This window comes from Aedes aegypti, chromosome 3 (assembly GCF_002204515.2).
Source record: "Aedes aegypti strain LVP_AGWG chromosome 3, AaegL5.0 Primary Assembly, whole genome shotgun sequence".
Taxonomy (NCBI): domain Eukaryota; kingdom Metazoa; phylum Arthropoda; class Insecta; order Diptera; family Culicidae; genus Aedes; species Aedes aegypti.
Window position 1 is genome coordinate 39,699,509 of NC_035109.1, and position 18,511 is coordinate 39,718,019.

At 38.8% G+C, this 18,511-nt stretch overlaps 1 protein-coding gene across 7 annotated transcripts in view; it reads right to left on the bottom strand.

Annotated features, from left to right (window-relative positions):
* LOC5580272 overlaps positions 1-17,920 on the bottom strand; it is a 76,933-nt gene extending 59,013 nt beyond the window's left edge. The window contains exons 1-2 of one of the 7 annotated variants that reach the window (XM_021849193.1): positions 17,783-17,920; positions 3,861-4,081 (exon numbers count right to left, since the gene is read on the bottom strand). The gene's annotated coding sequence lies outside the window, so the exon portion shown is untranslated. Of the gene's footprint in view, positions 1-3,860; positions 4,112-4,224; positions 4,357-4,388; positions 4,414-17,761 lie in introns of those variants that run through there. The other 6 variants (XM_001662849.2, XM_021849194.1, XM_021849196.1 and 3 more) reach the window with 6 other exon arrangements.
* Between the last annotated feature and the right edge of the window lie 591 nt (positions 17,921-18,511).

Genomic DNA, 18,511 nt, shown 5'->3' on the forward strand with positions numbered 1-18,511 from the left:
GGTAATATCCTTCCCCGTGGAAAAAGTCATCGGAAAATGTTTTTCCCGGTGACTTTTTCGCAATTACTATCGGTTGGCAATATTTGGTGATGCGATATTTCGCATGGATGGGTGCCATAAGCAATTTGAATTTTCAAAATTTTTGACATTGCACTATTGTAAATATAGCTCTTTCCATACAAAGTTCATTGTTTTTGTAGAATAGGCGAAAATAAATAGGGAACTCAACTTGCCTTTACCAACTATGTAGGCAATCTTAAGTTCTCTTCATTTTCTAGACATATCAAGATTATAGCTATGATTTTGAGGAAAAATAAACTGGTTTATAAAATGTGTAAACCTATGACGGTTATCTTCCTCTTAATTACATGTTAAGATGAAGATAACCGTCATAGTCATAGATCTCAGAGGTGGCGAACTCGCCATGAGCAAAAAGCGATAAATAATGAGCACCATGAGCAAAACTAGATAAATAATAATAATAACCCCGCAGACATCTTTAAGAAGTTTTTCGAAGAATTTCTTTGGGGATTCCTCGTAAAATTACGCCAAGCATTTCTTCATGTATTTTTCATGATTTTCTACACAAATTTCGACAAACTGCAATTCTGGTATTTGCTTAAGTTTCCTTCAAGTATTATTCTGAAAATGTCTATTTCCTCCGAGATTTTTATTAAGATTTTTTTTTTGAGAATTCAACCATCAACTTTTCCAAGGATTTTTCAGGGATTAAATTCTGAGAAAATTGAGAGAATCTCTCACTTATCGCAGTCTGTAACAATCATGATCCGCTACACATCATAAGAGTCTGTTTATCATGCACTGCTGCAGCTCTGATTACATCGGGGGGATAACAGTGCATAATAAAACCCACCTAAACAAGCTGCAAAGCTGGGGGACACCATTGCTATAGGATATTCAGGGGTTGTTTAGTAAAGTGAAACACCTACCCCAATAGTAAATAAGGGAGAAAAATGGGTTTTATCATCGTTCTCTCTTTGGAAAGCAATGTTTTTTCGCTTGCTTTGATCGTGCTTCGAAATCAATTGAGAAAGAATTCTCGAAAACTATTCCATTGATTTCACCAAGGATATCTTAAGGGAACATCTCAGAGATTTTTCCAAGATACCTTCAGGCATCTTTCAACAGATTCTCCCAGAACTCCTAAAACAATTATTCAGTAATTCTTTGAGGAGATCTTGTAAAGAGATCTGTTGAAGAACTCCTGAAGGAATCATAAGAAAAATCCCTGAAATATTCCCGTAAGGTATTCTTACAGAAATTTGAAATCTTGAGCAAATTTTGAACGGAAATTGAAGAAATCCAGGTAATTTCAACAAACTTTTATTGAAAACCCGGCATTCGATGCCGGAGGTAATTACAGGTGAACCTCGTGGACAAATACATGATAAAATATTGCAGGAGAGTATTCTTGTGAGAATTCATGAAGGATCTTCTAGAACTTTGGAAAGTTTTGGATGATTATCCTGAAAGATTTCTGAAATGCTTATACGAAAATTATCAAATGCAGTATGTTTTGAATAAATCCTTGAAAAACTTCCGGCGGAGTACTTGAAGAAATGTTGAAATGTTGGACCTCTAATCAATCTGCATAATGAGGGACAGTGTCTGATTTTCAGCAGGTTTTAATATATGAAAATATGAGTATGAAAATCATTTTGTTATTTAGTTTTTTTGAATTTATTTTATTTTCGAATGAAATTGAAAAAAAAATTACATTTTGAGCTGAAAGCACACGTATTTTACATAACAAAATACTGAAAATCTGAGTAGCATTGATCAGATCAGCGGGGAAACATCCTTCCTAGTGAGAAGTTCAAATCAAAATCTATCAATGGAATATTTTCAATATATGAATTTTGCTTCTCTTTCTTATATTCATGAGCTAATTAAGTAAAAGTTTTTGTAAAAATCAAGTTGTTCATGCGTAAATTTTACAACTTAACGAAACAAATTTCCATGATTATATATGACACTAGCAAAGATCATGTATCACATGAGTTCTGCAAACAATATAAGTGAAGGAAATACGATGTTTTCCAAAAATGGCATCGCAAAAACGATTTTGTTGTCAAAATTTTCATAAGTATTTACTATTCAGCGAAATTGACGACTAACTATGAATGAAATAGAAATTCCTTAGAAAATTGCATACCTTTAGGCATATTTAGCGGTTCGAGGTGTTTTTTTAATAGTAAAAAAATCTCAGAAATTAACAGACTTCTCATGAGCACTTCCACAGTTATTAACGGAGAGCTTTCTTTGCCGATTGACCATTTTTGCATGTGTATATCGTGTGGCAGGTACGAAGATACTCTATGCCCTGGGGAGTCGAGAAAATTTCCAACCCGATAAGATCCTCGACCGGTGGGATTCGAACCCACGACCCTCAGCTTGGTCATGCTGAATAGCTGCGCGTTTACCGCTACGACTATCTGGGCCCAGTACTTGATGTAAAAATATAAAACTGCAAATGAAAATATCATTAAATATCCAAAAAACTGATCAATGTTAACCCCGGATTGTTAACGATATTGATTAAAAAATATGTGGGAGAATTATCTCAAAACTACGTTAGACATAAATAAAAAAAAGAAAAAAGGCACACTCTTCCTGATAGTGGTGTTAGTTTGTGTGGGTGGTCTGAAAAGGGCTCAACAGCAACATTTCTAAAAAATGTTCAAGACTTCTCGGGCCCTTCTCTTATCTTTGTCCAGAATTTGAAATCGGTATATCTCGACATCCAGATGATTTCGGATCTTCGGGTCTTCAGTAAAGTTATTCTGAAGGTGGAGCGCTATTTATGATGGTACCTTATCGATTCGGAATTCGACCGCTAGGTGGTACTAGTGGACATGGAACTTGTACTTTCGTTTTGCAGATATCTCAGGAGCCTGTTCATTTAGAAAGATGACGTCTTCGGCAAAGTTGTTCAGTAGCTCAATAGCTCTCCATTTTCTTTCTGGCGTTACACGCCTCAACGAAGTTACACTAAATTGAGTACAATTCGCACAAAATTGAAGTAAATGATGCGCGAAGTAAATGATATGTGCTTCGATATATGAAGCATCGCAAGACAATATGAAATTTGATAAAATAAATCATAAATCAGCACAGAATCGATTTTACACAATATGTGAAAATTACACACAGATGTGCTGGTCCAGAAGAACCCGCCTTTGTGTAACTTTTATAAGTGAGTACGTCCCAACTGCGACAAAGACTGCTGCTCTGCAGCTTAAGGCTCTAGTAAGAATCGATCATTTTTCAAAACTGAAACAGCGGTTTTCTTCCGATTTCTCAACAAATCAAGAAAAACAAGAGCGTCCGTATATGATACCTGACAAATTGAAGAATTTATAGAATGTTTGTCCATTCGGAAGTAAACTGCTGTTTCAATTTTGGCTTTGGAAAATGACAAATGTTCTTATGGGCACTTGCAAAATTATTAACTGAGAGCTTTATTTGCCATTTGACCATTTTTGTATTTGTATATTGTGAGGCAAACACTTAGTACCCTATACTCTGGAAAGTCGATAAAATTTCCAACACGAAAAGACCTTGACTGGTGGTATTCGAACCCACGACCATGAGAATGATCTTGCTGATCAGCCGCGCGTTCACCGCTACGGCTATTTGGAAATCTGTCCCATCTATATAGGAAATCCAAGAGAACATGGGACAACAATGTAGTCTAGAACAATCCACAATCAACTCTACAATCTTAGCCAGACAATCGATTCAACAAGTCGATTCCTATTAGAAACATTACGAATATATCTATTCTCGTTACCCCACAAAAAAACAGCAAATGATGCAACAATCAAAGTCTGACTCACCTTATACGCACTGTCTATGCTCAATGCTCGTTGTTCTTCTACCGGCTTCCAACTCCAATCAATGTGCAATAAAGCGCCAATTTTCCTTTTCACTTTCTTTAAACTTTATCGTCTATGCAGAATCCAGTCCCCACACACTTCAAATCTCTATTCCACTCACTAGTGTAGTTAGCTGTTCTTCCACAACCAGCTCAGCAATTTGCTTACTCTGCTTCCTCCTTCTTTCCTAAACAACACGAAACATCATTGCACTTTACAATGTAGTTAGGTACGTGCCTTGAGGAGACTTTTTTTAAATCCACATCAAGACCGTTGTCACTGTCGTCAACCCCCAGAAGACACCGAACTGAAAAAAGAATCCCACCGTTCACTGTCCCGTACGCCACACTTTTGACTCTACAAGGAAAGCCAGCCCCTGAATGAGCCAAGTGACCGTCCAGTTCCCCGAAAGAACCGTCTTCGAATGGCACCCCTCGGCGAAGACGACGACGTCGACCAACACGACAAAAACGGTCGAACGGAACGCACACACAAAGGTTTTTCAGGATGGGCCACCGAGCTGAGCTGCTGAAACTCAGGACCGAAACTAAACTGCCTAGCTCTAGAGAAGCCGCGGCACAACGAGGCACAAGGTAAGGGAAGGCTAAAGCTGCCGCTGCTGGTCTCGTAACGCGACCGACCATCCGAACAGAGCGCCTCTACCGCTTCAATGATGATGATGATGATGACGACGAGGACAACGGCGCGCAATGATGATGGACAGGGCTGGTAGCGGCTGGGTGGCTTGAAAAGAGGAACTTTGAAGCTTGTATATGTATTTGATGCATTATATGCGCTTTTCTTACAGCTAATAACGTGCATATAGCAGTTATTACATAAACATATTTAAAACCTGGATCCAAACTTAAAAAAGATCCTAACTTTTTTGTTTATCGTAATGATTGACTTGATGGGGCAGTTGCAATCATCATTCATAGGCGCATAATGTATCAGATGAGGAATCATTATCTGATCATCGCTACATCTTCTTTGAACATTCAAATGTAACTGCGCAGACTTTGCGTTTTAGGAATCCCCGGTCAACAAACTGGGAACTCTATATTGAATTGGTTGCGACCAAATTTCATGGATATTCACCGTCCATTGAAAATCCAAGAGATCTGGATGATGCCGTTGATATTACAACATCCTACATTATGGAAGCTTTTGAAGAAGCATGTCCTCTGCGGTCTGTAAAGATTACAAGACGGACCCCATGGTGGAATTCCGATCTGACTAGACTCAGGAAACAATGTAGAAGGAGTTGGGACAGACACCGTTCAGCTGGATCAGTGTCGTTCAAGTCAGCTCGCAAGGCTTACATGAAGGCTCTTCGTTCAGCTGAACGATCCGGTTGGAAAAACCTTTGTACAAATGTTTCCAGTTTGAGTGAAGTCAGTCGGCTGAACAAAATCCTTGCAAAATCAAAGGATTACCAAGTGAACGAAATTCGCTTACCTAATGGTGACTTTACTTCTTCCGATGAAGAAGTCTTAGAATGTTTATTCAACACACACTTCCCCGAATGTGTGGACATAGCATCTACGGATGAATCAAATGTCTTTTCATGTAGTTACGAATCTCTGGCCTCGGCTCGCAGTATCGTAACTACTGAATCGATTCAATGGGCACTTAATAGTTTTGCTCCTTTCAAATCTCTAGGAGCGGATGGGATTTATCCTGTTCTGCTCCAAAAGGGATTTGAGTCTATCAAACATGTTTTGAAAAAGCTACTTGTAAGCAGTTTTGCTACCGGGTACATTCCCAGATCCTGGCGTGATATTACTGTAAAGTTTATCCCGAAAGGAGGACGTGCGTCGTATGAAGAAGCGAAGAGTTTTAGACCAATCAGTCTGACCTCTTTTCTTCTGAAATGTCTGGAACGCATTATCGATCATCACATCCGAGATGTTTATTTGGCAAAAATGCCTCTTCATGTGAACCAACATGCTTACCAATCTGGAAAGTCCACAGAGACTCTTTTACACAAAGTTGTATACGATATCGAAAAAGCATTCGCTCAGAAGCAATCCTGCTTGGGTGTTTTCTTGGATATTGAGGGTGCCTTTGATAACGTGTTTTTCGATGCCATATTGGAAGCCGCACGAAACCATGGGCTACCTACCATGATTACCAATTGGATTCATCAAATGCTCAAAAACCGACATCTCTTCTCGACATTGCGTCAAGTAGCGATTCGAAAATTGAGTGTTTGCGGATGCCCCCAAGGAGGAGTCTTGTCACCACTTTTGTGGAATCTCGTAGCAGATACGCTATTGAGGCAACTCAATAATTGCGGTTTTCCAACTTATGGATTTGCCGACGACTATCTAGCTCTGATAGCTGCTATGTGCATAAGCACCTTATTCGACCTGATGCAAAGTGCTCTTCAGGTAGTCGAGAGTTTGTGTCGCCAATATGGCATTTCGGTTAACCCGAATAAAACATCTATTGTTCTTTTTACGGAAAGACGAAGCCGCGATGGAATTCGACCTTTACGTCTTTTTGGCACTGAGATTAATGTGACTGATCAAGTAAAGTATGTCGGAGTCATTCTAGATTCCAAACTTTCATGGACACCTCACATTGATTTCAGAGTCAAAAAAGCTTGCATGGCCTTCGGTCAATGCCGGCGAACCTTTGGTAACACTTGGGGCCTCAAACCCAAATATATCAAATGGATTTACACAACAGTTGTTCGACCAATATTGGCATATGGATGTCTTGTGTGGTGGCAAAAGGGCGAAGTGAGAACAATCCAATCAAAATTGGGCCATCTCCAAAGGATGTGCTTGATGGCAATGTCTGGTGCGTTTTCTACAACTCCCACAGCAGCGCTCGAGGCCCTTTTCGACGTTGTGCCACTACACATATATCTTAAACAAGAAGCACTTTCTTGCTCTTACCGTTTATGGGTACTGGATCTACTGGAGAAAAATCCAGTGAATCGTAGATCTACACACACTTCGTTGTTTCCACTTTTGGTGAATTGGGACAAAATTGTCCTTGCTCCAAGTGATCTCACAATTGCTTGTCACTTTCCTTACAGGACATTTACCACACAATTCCCTTCACGGGAAGAGTGGACGTCTGGCTATTTAGAAAGAAAAATATCAAACAATGTAGTATGTTACACTGATGGCTCCCTTCTTGAAGGTAGAGCTGGTGCAGGAGTATATTCTCGTGACCTAAGGCTGAATCAGTTTTACTCACTTGGTAGAAACTGCACCGTTTTTCAGGCGGAAATATTTGCTCTTATGTGTGGAGTACAATCAGCACTTCAACAGCGCGTAATGGGTAAAGTCTTATACTTCTGTTCAGATAGTCAGGCTGCTATAAAAGCTCTCGCTTCGGCCAACTCAAGGTCGAACCTTGTTATCGCATGTCGACCTCAAATTGAGGAACTGAATTCAGTCAATTCAGTTCAAACCTTGACCATTCTTCCATCGTTGGAAATGAATTGGCTGATGAGCTAGCTCGCGATGGAGCATCGCACGACTTCATTGGCCCTGAGCCGGCTATTCAAATTTCGAAGTGCTGGGTGAAGCTTCAGATAAACTCTTGGGCGGCTACTCAGCACAAGCAATATTGGAATAGTTTGGAGTCGTGTCATCAAGCAAAATTGTACATTACTGAGCCATCTCCAAGGGTGGCGAAGTATTTAACAAATCTGTCAAAGCAGAATTGCAGTCTCTTGGTCAGAGCGTTGACAGGCCACTGCCGACTCAACTATCACATGGCAAATATTCAGCGTGCTGACTCATTTGTGTGTGATAGTTGTGACTCCGATTATGGAACTTCGTATCACCTGATATGTAACTGTCCAGTTTTTTCGCAAATACGATTCCAATTACTTGGTAAACACTTATTGAGTGAAGCTGAATTCAGAAGCCTGAATCTTCAGGACATTCTGTTATTCTTAACCCGCTGTGGTAATGAGCTATAGGCTACTGCGTTTTGCAGTGCCCTTTTTAGGGCGCTGTTCGAACCCATTGTGGTATGGAGCTACATGCTCTCATTTCGCTCATGCGATCTTCCCTCTTCAAGGGACCCCATTCCTAGTTCCTCCCATCTTTCCCTTCCCTTTCCTCTCCCATCGGGTAGATGATGAAATAGGCTCAAATATGGCGATGGCACAAATCTCCCAACTGGTGGGGAACGTGTTTTTGGAGCCGGCCTTCTGATACCTGATGTATATGTATTTGATGCATGTATATGCGCTTTTCTTACAGCTAATAACGTGCATATAGCAGTTATTACTTAAATATATTAAAACCTGGATCCAAACTTAAAAAAGATCCTAACTTTTTTGTTTATCGTAATGATCGACTTGATGGGGCATGTGGGGGAGTTGCAATCATCATTCATAGGCGTATAAAACATCAACTCTCTTCGTCATTTGAAACTAAAGTTTTTGAAACTTTAGGTGTTTCAGTTGAAACACAGCTTGGTAAATATACTTTCATAGCTGCCTATTTGCCTTTTCAATGCTCTGGACAGCAAGTTAATTTGCTCCAAACTGACTTGCAAAAATTGACTCGCAATAAATAAGTCAAAAAAAATTGTCATTGGTGACTTTAATACCAAACATCGGTCATGGAATAATTCTCAAAGTAATTCCAACGGCAGGATTTTATTTGATGAGTGCTTTTCAGGATTTTTCTCAATTCAATACCTTCCTGATAGCTCTACATGTTTTTCCTCTTCTAGAAATCAATCTACGATTGATTTGGTCTTAACCGACTCTAGTCATCTTTGTAGTCAATTAGTTACTCATGCTGATTTTGATTCTGTTCATGTCCCTGTTACATTTCAAATATCCCATGAAGCAATTCTCAATCCTATCAGCCCCACTTTTAATTATTTTCGAGCCGACTGGAATATATATGAAACAAATATTGACTCTGATCTTGATGTTAACATTTCTTTACAAACACAGGGTGTCTACTCGTTTACAGATATGAAATTCCCTGATATTTCTCCAAAATACATAAAATAGGTTTGAATATTTCTCCGAAATACATAAATGATTGATGTATAGTCAATTAAAAAAAAAAAGAAAATATATTTTCAAAGATTGGTATTTTTGAAAAAAAAAATGTAACGATAAATTTTAAAGTGTTTTTTCCTTCTAAAAACTATCTGTTTTATTCTTAACTTTTAGGCAACATAGGAAAAAGCAAGGAAATATTAGTGATTTTTACTTGATTTCCACGAATGATTTATATCAAATGATCTGAAAATGCCGTTAATCACCAAAGTCAGATAAAAAACAGTCCATTCGAACTTAAGGAAAAAAATAGCCTTCTTTTAAACTGAAATTAAGATTTATGAACATCGTCGACGTACCCGGAATATATCTCTGAAGAAAGTTTTTTACCGATTGATATCTTGGAAAACTCAGTGCTGGTAGCGACTTATCGTATCGTATCGTATAAAGAAACCTAACAGGAACCACGACATGAAAGTTAGATTCCTAAGTTTAACAGATGTTTATTATAAGATTATTACTAAGACCTTTTTGGGACATTACAAGTATTACTGCTCGTTTAACTGGTTTCATTCATATTTTATTTCGAAGATCTCTTCAGGAGTTTGTTTTGAGATTTTTCACGAACTTTCTAAGTAACTCTTACAAAAAAATCGTTTTAAATACCTTCGAAAATTTAATATGGAATTTTTCACAGAAAATACTTCGAAGATTCCATACAAAGATCGTTTCAGACATTATTCAACAAAGCATCAAATTCGCCAAAAATATTCCATTGATTTCCCTAGGACATCCTCCAACATTTCCGATTAAAGCACCTTCTATAATTCGAAACTCCTTCAGGAAAACCTTTTTAAATACAGGAATATCTCCAGACAAATGTTAAGAAAAATTTTCAGATGGTTTTGGAGAAAATTGTAAAAAATATTTACGAGGAATTTCGAAAGAAAATCCTAAAGTAACCTCTGTTGAAACTTGTACGAGTTCTAAGTATATCTTGATGAATTTCTACAAGCATCTCTAAAAGAACTCCTATATTTTTGATAAAATGATTCTTAGATTATTTTTTTTTTTTGATAAATTGCTAAGAGCATCTTTAACGGGGGCGACTATTTGGGTGATTAAAATGATCACCCCTAGAGTTGTCATTTTAGTTTAGTCACTCATTCTCACACCGGTGGCTACCATATTTAGTAACTCGTTACCGTACCGGTCGTTGCTTTTTGGGTTAACATATGAGTTGTGAAAATAATGGTGATCAATTCAGGTTGGGAATTTTTGTAACTCTGCTGGAATATCTATTTTATTCTGGTGCAGAATTATTAGAATTCCATCGGAAATTTTTGAGATTGTTTATGAATCCAACTGGATGCTAATTTGATTGGAACCCTTGCCAATTCTACCGGAATCCTTGTAAATCCTACAAGAAATATTGCAAATTTGACCGTAATTATTATGAATCTGACTGGAATCCTTGGGACTGGAATCAGTCGGACTTCCAAGGATTCCAGTCGGATTCCCAAGGATTCCAGTCGGAATTCGGAGGATTCCAGTCGAAATTCGGAGGATTCCAGACGGTATTCTTATCAAAATCTCTTTCCAATTCCAGTCGGAATCCCGAGGATTCCAGCCGAAATCCCAAGGATTCCAGACGATATCCCAAGGATTCCAGCCGGAATCCCGAGGATTCCAGTCGGACTTCCAAAGATTCCAGTCGGAATCCCAAGGATTCTAGTCGGAATTCGGAGGTTTCTAGTCGGAATTATAAGGATTCCAGTCGGAATTCAAAGGATTCCAGTCGGAATTCGGAGGATTCCAGTCGGAATCCCAAGGATTCTAGTCGGAATCCCAAGAATTCCAGTCGGAATCCCAAGGATTCCAGTCGGAATTCGGAGGTTTCTAGTCGGAATTCTAAGGATTCCAGTCGGAATTCCAAGGATTCCAGTCGGAATTCGGAGGATTCCAGTCGGAATCCCAAGGATTCTAGTCGGAATCCCAAAAATTCCAGTCGGAATCCCAAGGATTCCAGTCGGTATTTTTATCAAAATCTCTTTCCATTCCAGTCAGAATCCCGAGGATTCCAGTCGAAATCCCGAGGATTCCAGTCGAAATTCGGAGGATTCCAGACGGTATTCTTATCAAAATCTCTTTCCAATTCCAGTCGGAATCCCGAGGATTCCAGCCGAAATCCCAAGGATTCCAGACGATATCCCAAGGATTCCAGCCGGAATCCCGAGGATTCCAGTCGGACTTCCAAAGATTCCAGTCGGAATCCCAAGGATTCTAGTCGGAATTCGGAGGTTTCTAGTCGGAATTATAAGGATTCCAGTCGGAATTCAAAGGATTCCAGTCGGAATTCGGAGGATTCCAGTCGGAATCCCAAGGATTCTAGTCGGAATCCCAAGAATTCCAGTCGGAATCCCAAGGATTCCAGTCGGAATTCGGAGGTTTCTAGTCGGAATTCTAAGGATTCCAGTCGGAATTCCAAGGATTCCAGTCGAAATTCGGAGGACTCCAGTCGGAATCCCAAGGATTCTAGTAGGAATCCCAAAATTTCCAGTCGGAATCCCAAGGATTCCAGTCGGTATTTTTATCAAAATCTCTTTCCATTCCAGTCAGAATCCCGAGGATTCCAGTCGAAATCCCGAGGATTCCAGGCGGAATCCCGTGGATTCCAGTCGGAATTCTAAGGATTCCAGTCGGAATCCCAAAATCCCATAATACTCCGAAATCGATAAATTCTTACGAGGATTTTCGAATATTTCATAAACTTCTATCGGATTTCCAATAATTGCATCAGATTCCTAGTATTCTTATCAAAATCTTGAAGGTTTACCCGAATTCCCAAAATTTTGATATTTCTACTTCATGCGCATCATGCATCAGATTTCCAAAACTTCAACCAGAATTTCATATCCCACACCGTATGCTTGAATTCAAATCGAATAGCAGCGCAACTATCGCGCTGCTAAATTTGCTCACCCGATGCTTTCCGAAGGCAGCGCTGTCATTTTGCTACCCCGGTTAGCAGCGCCCGGTACGGATCAGCGTAATGATACTGCGCTATGTAATTTAGTTTAGTCGCGCACCGTTACGGCTGCTCTAAGATAACTACAATTACAATTTCTGAGTAATGTCGTACAAGACGTTTTGAAGATATTCTTCGATGCAATTCAGACTGAATCCCTGAAAAAACTATCTACACTGATAGGCAAAATAAAGTGCCCACCTTACCAGTTTTCGAATTTCTCTCACCAAATCGGTTCAAATTAAAGTTAACACACCTTAATCTTTTGTGATATTTTATTTTTGATGTTCTTTTAAAGTTGCACTTACGAACTTTTGATAAAAAAAAAGAATTTTACTCAAAGAAAAAGAAAATCAATTTGTATTGAAAAAAAAGTAGTGACAAAAAAAAGAGCCCACTTCCTTCTTGGCCCCAGAAAAGATGATTTAAGAAAAATAAAAAGCAATGTAATAGTTAATGTGTCCTCCTTTGGCCTTAAGGACTTGCTGGAGGCTCTTCGGCATGCTTTTCACCAGGTTTTGTAGGTGTTGTGGATCTAGTTCTTCCCAGGCGCGCTCCAAGGCTTCAAAATAATTATTTTTGTTGGTAGCACCAGTTTTGTCAACCCTGGCATCGAGAATCGCCCACAAATTCTCGATGGGGTTGAGGTCTGGGCTTTGTTGAGGCCATTCCAGCGGTTTCATCCGACAAGACCAGAAGAAAGACTTGGTCTTCTTTTTAGTATGCTTCGGGTCGTTGTTCTAGAGAAATATGAATTTCTCTTCAAGGCCCGTCTGGATCAGCGAAACCTCCAGATTTTCCCGCAAGATGTTAATGTAGGAATCTGCCGTCATTATTCCGTCGATTTTCACGAAGCTTCCTACTCCACCCCATGATAAACACCCCTAGACCATCACATTTCCTCCTCCATTCTTCACCGTTCCTTGGATGTGGCGCTCTGCACCACACACGAGCCCGCCGCTTTCGGTTAAACAGCTCGAGCTTCAGGAGCGCCACATCCAAGCAACGGTGACGCATGGAGGTGTGATGTGATGAAATGTGATGGTCTGGGGGTGTTTTTCATGGAGTGGAGTAAGAAGCCTCGTGAAAATCGACGGAATAATGACGGCAGATTCCTACATTAACATCTTGCGGGAAAATCTGGAGGTTTCGCTGATCCAGACGGACCGAAATTCCCTGAGAATTAAAGGTTTTTTCCAGGTTGAATAAAATTTCCTGATAATTCCAGGTTTTCCAGGTTTTCCCAGGTAGTAGACACCCTGAAACAAAACTTGATATTGACAATGCTCTTGAAAGTTTAACAAATTCCATTGTTGAAACCAGGAGCATTGCAAGTCCAAAATGTGAAGTAAAATTTGAATCAGTGATTATAGACGATGATCTTAAACTCGTGATCCGTCTTAAAAACGTGAGGCGAAGGCTATTTCAACGCACTTGCGATCCTGCTATGAAAATTATACGGCAGGATTTGCAGAAGGAAATTGAAAAACGATTTTCACAATTAAAGCTAAGTATGCTGTTCCGCCCAAGAAAAGTAAAAATTTCTTCCCAAGAAATGGTCAAGAAATTTCCTACAGTGAGCTCCATTTGAATTGACATTTCTTTTCAACTGCGTACTTCGATCAAAGAAAAATGCTTTTCTTGAGCATTTCTTGCAAGAAAGTTTCCATGCATCGAGATAGGCGATTACTTTTCTGTTGAAGTGCATACTTCGCTTAAGAAACAAAAATTTTAAAAATAGAATTTTTTCAATTCGACCCTGGCTCTAAGCCCTTTTGGAAATTATCTAAAATTTAAAAAAAAAACCTCAGAAGCCAATACCGGCATTGATTTCCCTGATTCAAAATATTACTAACTAATTGCGAAAAAGTTCAAAAACTTGCTATGCAGTTTGAAAGCGCGCACAATTCAATTTTGGACTTCTAGTCCAATTGAAAATCAAGTTACTCAGGACTTCGAAAATATTCTCAATCAAAAGAACGTTTTCGAAAATCCCTGAGAGACTAATTTGGAAGAAGTATTTTTATATAATTAAAAAATATGAAAGCTCCTGGCGATGATGGAATTTTCTACATCCTCATCAAAAACTTCCAGAAAGTAGCTTATCATTCTTAGTTGATATATTTAACAAATGTTTTCAAATAGCATATTTTCCTGACAAATGGAAAAATGCTAAGGTTGTACCAATTTTAAAACCAGACAAAAAACCTCCAGAAGCTTCTAGCTATCGTCCAATCAGTTTGCTTTCCTCCATCAGTAAACTTTTTGAAAAAGTTATTTTGAACAGAATGATGGCCCACATCAACGAAAATTCAATTTTTGCCAATGAACAGTTCGGATTCCGCCATGGACATGCGACCACTCATCATCTTTTACATGTAACAAATTTGATCCGTTCCAACAAATCTGAAGGCTATTCTACTGGTCTTGCTCTTCTAGACAAAGGAAAAGCATTCGACAGTGTTTGGCATGAAGGTTTGATCGTAAAATTAAAAAAAAAACTTTAACTTTCCAACATACATTGTTAAAACAATTCAAAGTTATCTGTCAAATCGTACACTTCAGGTTAATTATCAGAACTCCAGGTCTGAAAGACTTCCTGTAAGAGCTGGTGTTCCCCAAGGCAGCATTTTATGACCAATATTATACAATATTTTCACATCTGACTTACCTGAGTTACCTCAGGGATGTCAAAAATCCTTGTTTGCGGATGACACAGGCCTCTCCGCCAAAAGGCGAAGCCTGCGTGTCATCTGTAGTCGATTGCAAAAAAGCTTGGATATTTTTTCTTTATACTTGCAAAAATGGAAGATTTTTCCTAATGCTTCCAAAACTCAACTAATAATATTCCCACATAAACCAAAAGATCTTTATTTGATGAAGGACATGTTGTCACGATGAGAGGGGTTCCAATAAATTGGTCAGATGAAGTTAAGTATCTAGGGTTCATGCTAGATAAGAATTTAACTTTCAAAAATCACATTGAGGGCATTCAAGCCAAATGTAATAAATATGTAAAATGTCTCTATCCCCTTATTAATAGAAAGTCAAAACTTTGTCTTAAGAACAAGCTTTTGATCAGTGGCGATTCCCTAACCTCAAATCTACCTGTTCCACGAATAGACATTCTTGACTTTACGCAACCAATTTGCATCTATCAAGTGAAGGTACGCTAGAAAGGAAGATTCCGATCATTCATTATTTGCTTTATGATCTCAATTTGCCGAAAAAGGCATTTTTAGATGCGTAGAACAGGTAAAAAGTGAGGTTACGAGTCGCCTCTGCTTTTGATATTCAAACAAATTTTCAGGCCAGCCATGTTGTATGCTGTACCAATATGGACTAGCTGTTGTAATACCAGGAAGAAAGCTCTGCAGAGAACTCAAAATAAAATTTTGAAAATGATTCTGAGGCTTCCTCCCTGGTATAGTACCAATGAGTTACATAGAATATCCAATGTTGAAACATTGGAACAAATGTCAAATAAAATAATAAATAATTTCAGGCAAAAATCGTTACAATCTTCTATTGCCACGATTAATGCGTTATATGTTTAGGTTAAGTTAGGTTAAGTATATTAAAAACGTTTTTTTTTCTCTTATAAGCAGGTGAAATCAACTCACCTGTAAAAAAAAAACTGAACGGCAAATGAAATGTAATATGTTGTTAACAAAATGTTAATAAAATCTTAAATTTGTTTTACCAAGTTAGGATGATAGTGTTGTCTAATAACACAGAACACCTAGATATAAGAAATGAATGTAATGTTTGGAATGATACTAATAAAGAAATTGAAAAAAAAATTAAAACTTTGCAACTAGACAAATAAGAATATATGTTTTTAACCTGGTAAAACAAAATTTTTCATGAAAATAATTACTCGTTTATTGTCTTTTTCATTATGCTTTTCTACTTTATCAAAAAGGTTGATATTGAGGAAAAATGTCATTGTTTTTAATTGAAATTTAGTGGTTTTCATTAAATTCTACGTACATTTCAGGAATCCCGGGATATCTATATAAATAAAAATGGAATGGTGTTTGTATGTCACGAAATGGCTTAAGAACGGGTCAACGGATTTGAATGATTCCTTCTCCGTTTTGTTCGTCAAGGGTTCCAACGTTTTTGTGTGTATAAAAATCCCAGGATATTCACCGGGAAAGTTGAAAAAACGAGAGTGCACGGAACTGTCATTTTGTATGGGACGATTCATAGCGTTTTTCAACAGCCTACTTGGTGGCAAGACGAAGTTTGCCGGGACCACTAGTAAGAAATAAAATCCCGGGAAAGGATAGATCCCGAAATTTGCCAAATCCCGGGATTTTTTGTCCCGGGATGTTCCGGGATGGACACTCTATCTGTAGTCGATTGCAAAAAAAGTTTGGATGTTTTTTCTTCATACTTGCAAAAATGGAAGATTTCTCCTAATGCTTCCAAAACTCAACTAATAATATTCCCACATAAACCAAAAGATCTTTATTTGAAATCTTCAAGTAGACATGTTGTCACGATGAGAGGTGTTCCAATAATTTGGTCAGATGAAGTTAAGTATCTAGGGCTCATGCTAGATAAAAATTTAACTATCAAAAATCACATTGAGGGCATTCAAGCCAAATGTAATAAATATGTAAAATGTCTCTATCCCCTTATTAATAGAAAATCAAAACTTTGTCTTAAGAACAAGCTTTTGATATTCAACCAAATTTTCAGGCCAGCCATGTTGTATGCTGTACCAATATGGACTAGCTGTTGTAATACCAGGAAGAAAGCTCTGCAGAGAATTCAAAATAAAATTTTGAAAATGATTCTGAGACTTCCTCCCTGGTATAGTACCAATTAGTTACAAAGTATATCCAATGTTGAAACATTGGAACAAATATCAAATCAAATCATTAGTAATTTCAGGCAAAAATCGTTACAATCTTTTATTGCCACGATTAATGCGTTATATGTTTAGGTTAAGTTAGGTTAAGTATATTCAAAGCGTTTTTGTTCTTTTCTTATATAAGCAGGTGAAATCAACTCACCTTTAAAAGATTTAGAAACCATTGTAGTGTAAAAAGATAATTTAAAGACCTTCTATTAAAAGAAAAGTTATTACAATAGTGACCAAGTCTCTCCAAAACGACTTGCTACCAGCCCTGTCCGATGATGATGATGATGACGGAAGCCAAGGCCTCTCTGCACCGCTCGACGGCGCGCACAACACACACAGTTCCGTTGCCCATGTGCCCCTCTGGCCAATGCCGCCAGAGCCGTGTTCCTTTCCTTCACAGCGCTCTCTGCGTTCAAAGTGTGTGCTGCTGCTGCTGCTGTTCGCTTTCGTTTCGGGCCCTAGTGCCTCTGATGTTTGGTGGCCACCGTCATCGAACGACAACACATCTTTACCGCCTCACTGACGATGATTATGATGACGACGGTGGCAAGAGACGGAAAAAACGCGATTCCTGCTTCTGCTCTGCTGCCTGCGAGCGATCTTGTTCACATTTTTTCCCCACTCGGGTCAGGCCCAGAACCGCAACGATGGCGACGACCACGTAATAACCTCTTTCGGGTTGAGATCGCCTCCATTAGAGAGAATCTGATGGTCAAATTTTGACGCTTGTACTGATAAGCACTTGTAAACAAATCGGAGATCGTTATCAATCTCTCGCACACAGTCACCCCCGATTCTTTTTCTCTTCAGAAAAAACACGCGACTTTTTAAATCCCAGAACCATGCACCAAGTTTTCTTCGCCAAAAAAACGTCCAGAATCCACCCCATAACTTTACACTTTCAAGATGAAGGCAATCACGAAAGTGTCCCCCACAAACCGTTCACACTCAAAGGTCAAAATTCACACTTTTCAAAGCCAAAAATTCACCTTTTCCAGAGCCTCGCGGCACAGATTAAAAGTTCCTTCGCGCACTTCGATCACGAAATTTTTGCTCGACTATCACGTTTGTCAGCTCGGACACGAATGAGAGGAGGAAAATGATGCGCGACCGAAAACGCGACTTTTCGTCGTCGAGTCGGGTTTGGAAGCTGTTGATTTTGTTTGCGGTTTTCCGTGAGCTAGACGAAGAGAGATGGATTGTTTTCAAGAGAACGTTTAGGTAAATTTGCGTGAGAGGAAGAAAGACAGAGGAACTTAGAAAGAAAGAGATGGCTTTCGGAGGGGAGGAAGAAGAAGGAATGTAGCAAAACAAAAAAGGGTGAAAATGCGCAGGGTAGTTGAACATTTTTATTCGGATAACGACTGTAATGGGTGCACGGAACCAAAATATTGCTTTTCCTTTATCAAGCCCAAGGTTTTTATAATGATACCTTGATCAAGCCTGGTTGCTATTCCGTGCTCACATGTTAGGATTCCGGGCGCTTATCTCGGTAGGTGATTGCACCATAGAGTCCAAGCGATTCCTTAGGCATCTTGGGGTAATGATCGATGACAAGCTCAGCTTTGCTAGCCACGTTGAATATGCCTGTAAAAGGGCATCTACGGCTATTGGTGATCTAACGCAAAGCTAAAATGCGTAGATGGCGCTCTTCTAGAATAGGGATTAGTGCATCCTAATCAATTTTTTTAGTGATAACTTTGGAAGAAAAATTACCA